Here is a 7,102-nt window from a genome sequence, read left to right on the forward strand (position 1 = left end):
CATGCTGGTGGTCTATGTAGAGATGGAGTGGACAACTACTGTAGTGTCGGTCATGCTGGTGATCTATGTAGAGATGGAGTGGACACCTACTGTAGTGTCAGTCATCCTGGTGGTCTATGTAGAGATGGAGTGGACACCTACTGTAGTGTCAGTCATGCTGATGGTCTATGTAGAGATGGGGTGGACAACTACTGTAGTGACAGTCATGCTGGTGATCTATGTAGAGATGGAGTGGACAACTACTGTAGTGTCAGTCATCCTGGTGGACTATGTTTACATGGAGTGGACAACTACTGAAGTGTCAGTCATGCTGGTGATCTATGTAGAGATGGAGTGGACAACTACTGTAGTATCAGTCATGCTGGTGATCTATGTAAAGATGGAGTGGACAACTACTGAAGTGTCAGTCATGCTGGTGATCTATGTAGAGATGAGGTGGACAACTACTGTAGTGACAGTCATGCTGGTGATCTATGTAGAGATGGAGTGGACAACTACTGTAGTGTCAGTCATCCTGGTGGACTATGTTTACATGGAGTGGACAACTACTGTAGTGTCAGCCGTGTTGGTGGTCTATGTAGAGATGGAGTGGACACCTAGTGTAGTTTCAGTCAGGTTGGTGGTCTATGTAGTGATGGAGTGGAGAACTACTTTAGTGACAGTCCTGCGGGTGGTCTATATAGAGATGGAGTGGAAAACTACAGTAGTGTCAGTCATGCTGGTGACCTTTGTAGAGATGGAGTGAACAACTACTGTAGTGTCAGTCATGCTGGTGATCTATGTAGAGATGGAGTGGACAACTACTGTAGTGTCAGTCATGCTGGTGATCTATGTAGAGATGAGGTGGACACCTACTGTAGTGTCAGTCATGCTGGTGGTCTATGTAGAGATGTGGAGGACAACTACTAAAGTGTCAGTCATGCTGGTGATCTATTTAGAGATGGAGTGGATAACTACTGTAGTGTCAGTCATGCTGGTGGTCTATGTAGAGATGGAGTGGACAACTACTGTAGTGTCAGTCATCCTGGTGGTCTAGGTAGAGATGAGGTGGACAACTACTGAAGTGTCAGTCATGCTGGTGATCTATGTAAAGACGGAGTGGACAACTACTGTAGTGTCAGTCAAGCTGGTGGTCTATGTAGAGACGGAGTGGACAACTACTGAAGTGTCAGTCATGCTGGTGATCTATGTAGAGATGGAGTGGACAACTACTGTAGTGTCAGTCATGCTGGTGATCTATGTAAAGATGGAGTGGACAACTACTGAAGTGTCAGTCATGCTGGTGATATATGTAGAGATGAGGTGGACAACTACTGTAGTATCAGTCATGCTGGTGATCCATGTAAAGATGGAGTGGACAACTACTGTAGTGTCAGTCATCCTGGTGGTCTATGTAGAGATGGAGTGGACAACTGAAGTGTCAGTCATGCTGGTGATCTATGAAGAGATGGAGTGGACAACTACTGTAGTGTCAGTCATGCTGGTGGTCTATGAAGAGATGGGGTGGACAACTACTGTAGTGTCAGTCATGTTGGTGGTCTATGAAGAGATGGAGTGGACAACTACTGTTCTATCAGTCATGCTGGTGGTCTATGTAGAGATGGAGTGGACAACTACTGTTGTATCAGTCATGCTGGTGGTCTATGTAGAGATGGAGTGGACAACTACTGTTGTATCAGTCATGCTGGTGGTCTATGTAGAGATGGAGTGGACAACTACTGTTCAATCAGTCATGCTGGTGGTCAATGAAGAGATGGAGTGGACAACTACTGTTCTATCAGTCATGCTGGTGGTCTATGTAGAGATGGAGTGGACAACTACTGTTCTATCAGTCATGCTGGTGGTCTATGTAGAGATGGAGTGGACAACTACTGTTGTATCAGTCATCCTGGTGGTCTATGTAGAGATGGAGTGGACAACTACTGTTGTATCAGTCATGTTGGTGGTCTATGAAGAGATGAGGTGGACAACTACTGTTGTATCAGTCATGCTGGTGGTCTATGTAGAGATGGAGTGGACAACTACTGTTGTATCAGTCATGTTGGTGGTCTATGTAAAGATGGAGTGGACAACTACTGAAGTGTCAGTGATGTTGGTGGTCTATGAAGAGATGGAGTGGACAACTACTGTTGTATCAGTCATGCTGGTGGTCTATGTAGAGATAGAGTGGACAACTACTGTTGTATCAGTCATGCTGTTGGACTATGAAGAGATGGAGTGGACAACTACTGTTGTATCAGTCATGCTGGTGGTCTATGTAAAGATGGAGTGGACAACTACTGTTGTATCAGTCATGTTGGTGGTCTATGAAGAGATGGAGTGGACAACTCCTGTTGTATCAGTCATGCTGGTGGTCTATGTAGAGATGGAGTGGACAACTACTGTTGTATCAGTCATGCTGGTGGACTATGTAGAGATGAGGTGGACAACTACTGTTGTATCAGTCATGCTGGTGGACTATGTAGAGATGAGGTGGACAACTACTGAAGTGTCAGTCATGCTGGTGGTCCATGTAGAGATGGAGTAGACAACTACTGTTGTATCAGTCATGCTGGTGGACTATGTAGAGATGAGGTGGACAACTACTGAAGTGTCAGTCATGCTGGTGATCTATGTAAAGATTGAGTGGACAACTACTGTAGTGTCAGTCATCCTGGTGGACTATGTATACATGGAGTGGACAACGACTGAAGTGTCAGTCATGCTTGTGATCTATGTAAAGACGGAGTGGACAACTACTGTAGTGTCAGTCATGCTGGTGATCTATGTAGAGACGGAGTGGACAACTACTGAAGTGTCAGTCATGCTGGTGGACTATGTATACATGGAATGGACAACTACTGAAGTGTCAGTCATGCGGATGGTCTATGTAGAGATGGAGTGGACAACTACTGTTGTATCAGTCATGTTGGTGGTCTATGAAGAGATGGGGTGGACAACTACTGTTGTATCAGTCATGTTGGTGGTCTATGAAGAGATAGAGTGGACAACTACTGTAGTGTCAAGTCATGCTGGTGGTCTATGAAGAGATGGAGTGGATAACTACTGTAGTGTCAGTCATGCTGGTGGTCTATGTAGAGATGGAGTGGACAACTACTGTAGTGTCGGTCATGCTGGTGATCTATGTAGAGATGGAGTGGACACCTACTGTAGTGTCAGTCATCCTGGTGGTCTATGTAGAGATGGAGTGGACAACTACTGAAGTGTCAGTCATGCTGGTGGTCTATGTAGAGATGGAGTGGACACCTACTGTAGTGTCAGTCATCCTGGTGGTCTATGTAGAGATGGGGTGGACAACTACTGTAGTGTCAGTCATGCTGGTGATCTATATAGAGATGAAGTGGACAACTACTGAAGTGTCAGTCATGCTGATGATCTATGTAGACATGGAGTGGACAACTACTGTAGTGTCAGTCATGCTGGTGGTCAATGTAGAGATGGAGTGGACAACTACTGAAGTGTCAGTCATACTGGTGATCTATGTAGAGATGGAGTGGACAACTACTGTAGTGTCAGTCATGCTGGTGGTCTATGTAGAGATGGAGTGGACAACTACTCTAGTGACAGTCCTGCGGGTGGTCTATATAGAGATGGAATGGAACACTACTGTAGTGTCAGCCGTGTTGGTGGTCTATGTAGAGATGGAGTGGACACCTAGTGTAGTGTCAGTCAGGTTGGTGGTCTATGTAGAGATGGAGTGGAGAACTACTGTAGTGACAGTCCTGCGGGTGGTCTATATAGAGATGGAGTGGAAAACTACTGTAGTGTCAGTCATGCTGGTGACCTTTGTAGAGATGGAGTGAACAACTACTGTAGTGTCAGTCATGCTGGTGATCTATGTAGAGATGGAGTGGACAACTACTGTAGTGTCAGTCATGCTGGTGATCTATGTAGAGATGAGGTGGACACCTACTGTAGTGTCAGTCATGCTGGTGGTCTATGTAGAGATGAGGAGGACAACTACTAAAGTGTCAGTCATGCTGGTGATCTATTTAGAGATGGAGTGGATAACTACTGTAGTGTCAGTCATGCTGGTGGTCTATGTAGAGATGGAGTGGACAACTACTGTAGTGTCAGTCATCCTGGTGGTCTAGGTAGAGATGAGGTGGACAACTACTGAAGTGTCAGTCATGCTGGTGATCTATGTAAAGACGGAGTGGACAACTACTGTAGTGTCAGTCAAGCTGGTGGTCTATGTAGAGACGGAGTGGACAACTACTGAAGTTTCAGTCATGCTGGTGATCTATGTAGAGATGGAGTGGACAACTACTGTAGTGTCAGTCATGCTGGTGATCTATGTAAAGATGGAGTGGACAACTACTGAAGTGTCAGTCATACTGGTGATATATGTAGAGATGAGGTGGACAACTACTGTAGTATCAGTCATGCTGGTGATCTATGTAAAGATGGAGTGGACAACTACTGTAGTGTCAGTCATCCTGGTGGTCTATGTACAGATGGAGTAGACAACTGAAGTGTCAGTCATGCTGGTGATCTATGAAGAGATGGAGTGGACAACTACTGTAGTGTCAGTCATGCTGGTGGTCTATGAAGAGATGGGGTGGACAACTACTGTAGTGTCAGTCATGTTGGTGGTCTATGAAGAGATGGAGTGGACAACTACTGTTCTATCAGTCATGCTGGTGGTCTATGTAGAGATGGAGTGGACAACTACTGTTGTATCAGTCATGCTGGTGGTCAATGTAGAGATGGAGTGGACAACTACTGTTGTATCAGTCACGCTGGTGGTCTATGTAGAGATGGAGTGGACAACTACTGTTCAATCAGTCATGCTGGTGGTCAATGAAGAGATTGAGTGGACAACTACTGTTCTATCAGTCATGCTGGTGGTCTATGTAGAGATGGAGTGGACAACTACTGTTCTATCAGTCATGCTGGTGGTCTATGTAGAGATGGAGTGGACAACTACTGTTCTATCAGTCATGCTGGTGGTCTATGTAGAGATGGAGTGGACAACTACTGTTATATCAGTCATCCTGGTGGTCTATGTAGAGATGGAGTGGACAACTACTGTTGTATCAGTCATGTTGGTGGTCTATGAAGAGATGAGGTGGACAACTACTGTTGTATCAGTCATGCTGGTGGTCTATGTAGAGATGGAGTGGACAACAACTGTTGTATCAGTCATGTTGGTGGTCTATGTAAAGATGGAGTGGACAACTACTGAAGTGTCAGTCATGTTGGTGGTCTATGTAGAGATGGAGTGGACAACTACTGTTGTATCAGTCATGCTGGTGGTCTATGTAGAGATAGAGTGGACAACTACTGTTGTATCAGACATGCTGGTGGACTATGAAGAGATGGAGTGGACAACTACTGTTGTATCAGTCATGCTGGTGGTCTATGTAAAGATGGAGTGGACAACTACTGTTGTATTAGTCATGTTGGTGGTCTATGAAGAGATGGAGTGGACAACTACTGTTGTATCAGTCATGCTGGTGGTCTATGTAGAGATGGAGTGGACAACTACTGTTGTATCAGTCATGCTGGTGGACTATGTAGAGATGAGGTGGACAACTACTGTTGTATCAGTCATGCTGGTGGACTATGTAGAGATGAGGTGGACAACTACTGAAGTGTCAGTCATGCTGGTGGTCCATGTAGAGATGGAGTAGACAACTACTGTTGTATCAGTCATGCTGGTGGACTATGTAGAGATGAGGTGGACAACTACTGAAGTGTCAGTCATGCTGGTGGTCCATGTAGAGATGGAGTGGACAACTACTGAAGTGTCAGTCATGCTGATGATCTATGTAGAGATGAGGTGAACAACTACTGTAGTGTCAGTCATGTTGGTGGTCTATGAAGAGATGGAGTGGACAACTACTGTTGTATCAGTCATGTTGGTGGTCTATGAAGAGATAGAGTGGACAACTACTGTAGTGTCAAGTCATGCTGGTGGTCTATGAAGAGATAGAGTGGACAACTAGTGTTGTATCAGTCATGCTGGTGGTCTATGTAGAGATGGAGTGGACAACTACTGTAGTGTCGGTCATGCTGGTGATCTATGTAGAGATGGAGTGTTCATCTACTGTAGTGTCAGTCATCCTGGTGGTCTATGTAGAGATGGAGTGGACACCTACTGTAGTGTCAGTCATGTTGGTGGTCTATGTAGAGATGGGGTGGACAACTACTGTAGTGACAGTCATGCTGGTGATCTATGTAGAGATGGAGTGGACAACTACTGTAGTGTCAGTCATCCTGGTGGACTATGTATACATGGAGTGGACAACTACTGAAGTGTCAGTCATGCTGGTGATCTATGTAGAGATAGAGTGGACAACTACTGAAGTGTCAGTCATCCTGGTGGTCTATGTAGAGATGAGGTGGACAACTACTGTTGTATCAGTCATGCTGGTGGTCTAGGTAAAGATGGAGTGAACAACTACTGTTGTATCAGTCATGTTGGTGGTCTATGTAGAGATGGAGTGGACAACTACTGTAGTGTCAAGTCATGCTGGTGGTCTATGAAGAGATGGAGTGGACAACTACTGTAGTGTCAGTCATGCTGGTGGTCTATGTAGAGATGGAGTGGACAACTACTGTAGTGTCGGTCATGCTGGTGATCTATGTAGAGATGGAGTGGACAACTACTGTAGTGTCGGTCATGCTGGTGATCTATGTAGAGATAGAGTGGACAACTACTGAAGTGTCAGTCATCCTGGTGGTCTATGTAGAGATGGAGTGGACAACTACTGTAATGTCGGTCATGCTGGTAGAGATGGGGTGGACAACTACTGTAGTGACAGTCATGCTGGTGATCTATGTAGAGATGGAGTGGACAACTACTGTAGTGTCAGTCATGCTGGTGGTCTATGTAGAGACGGAGTGGACACCTACTGTAGTGTCAGTCATCCTGGTGGTCTATGTAGAGATGGAGTGGACAACTACTGAAGTGTCAGTCATGCTGGTGGTCTATGTAGAGATGGAGTGGACACCTACTGTAGTGTCAGTCATCCAGGTGGTCTATGTAGAGATGGGGTGGACAACTACTGTAGTGACAGTCATGCTGGTGATCTATGTAAAGATTGAGTGGACAACTACTGTAGTGTCAGTCATCCTGGTGGACTATCTATACATG

Source organism: Mya arenaria, chromosome 3 (genome assembly GCF_026914265.1).
Source record: "Mya arenaria isolate MELC-2E11 chromosome 3, ASM2691426v1".
Lineage (NCBI taxonomy): Eukaryota > Metazoa > Mollusca > Bivalvia > Myida > Myidae > Mya > Mya arenaria.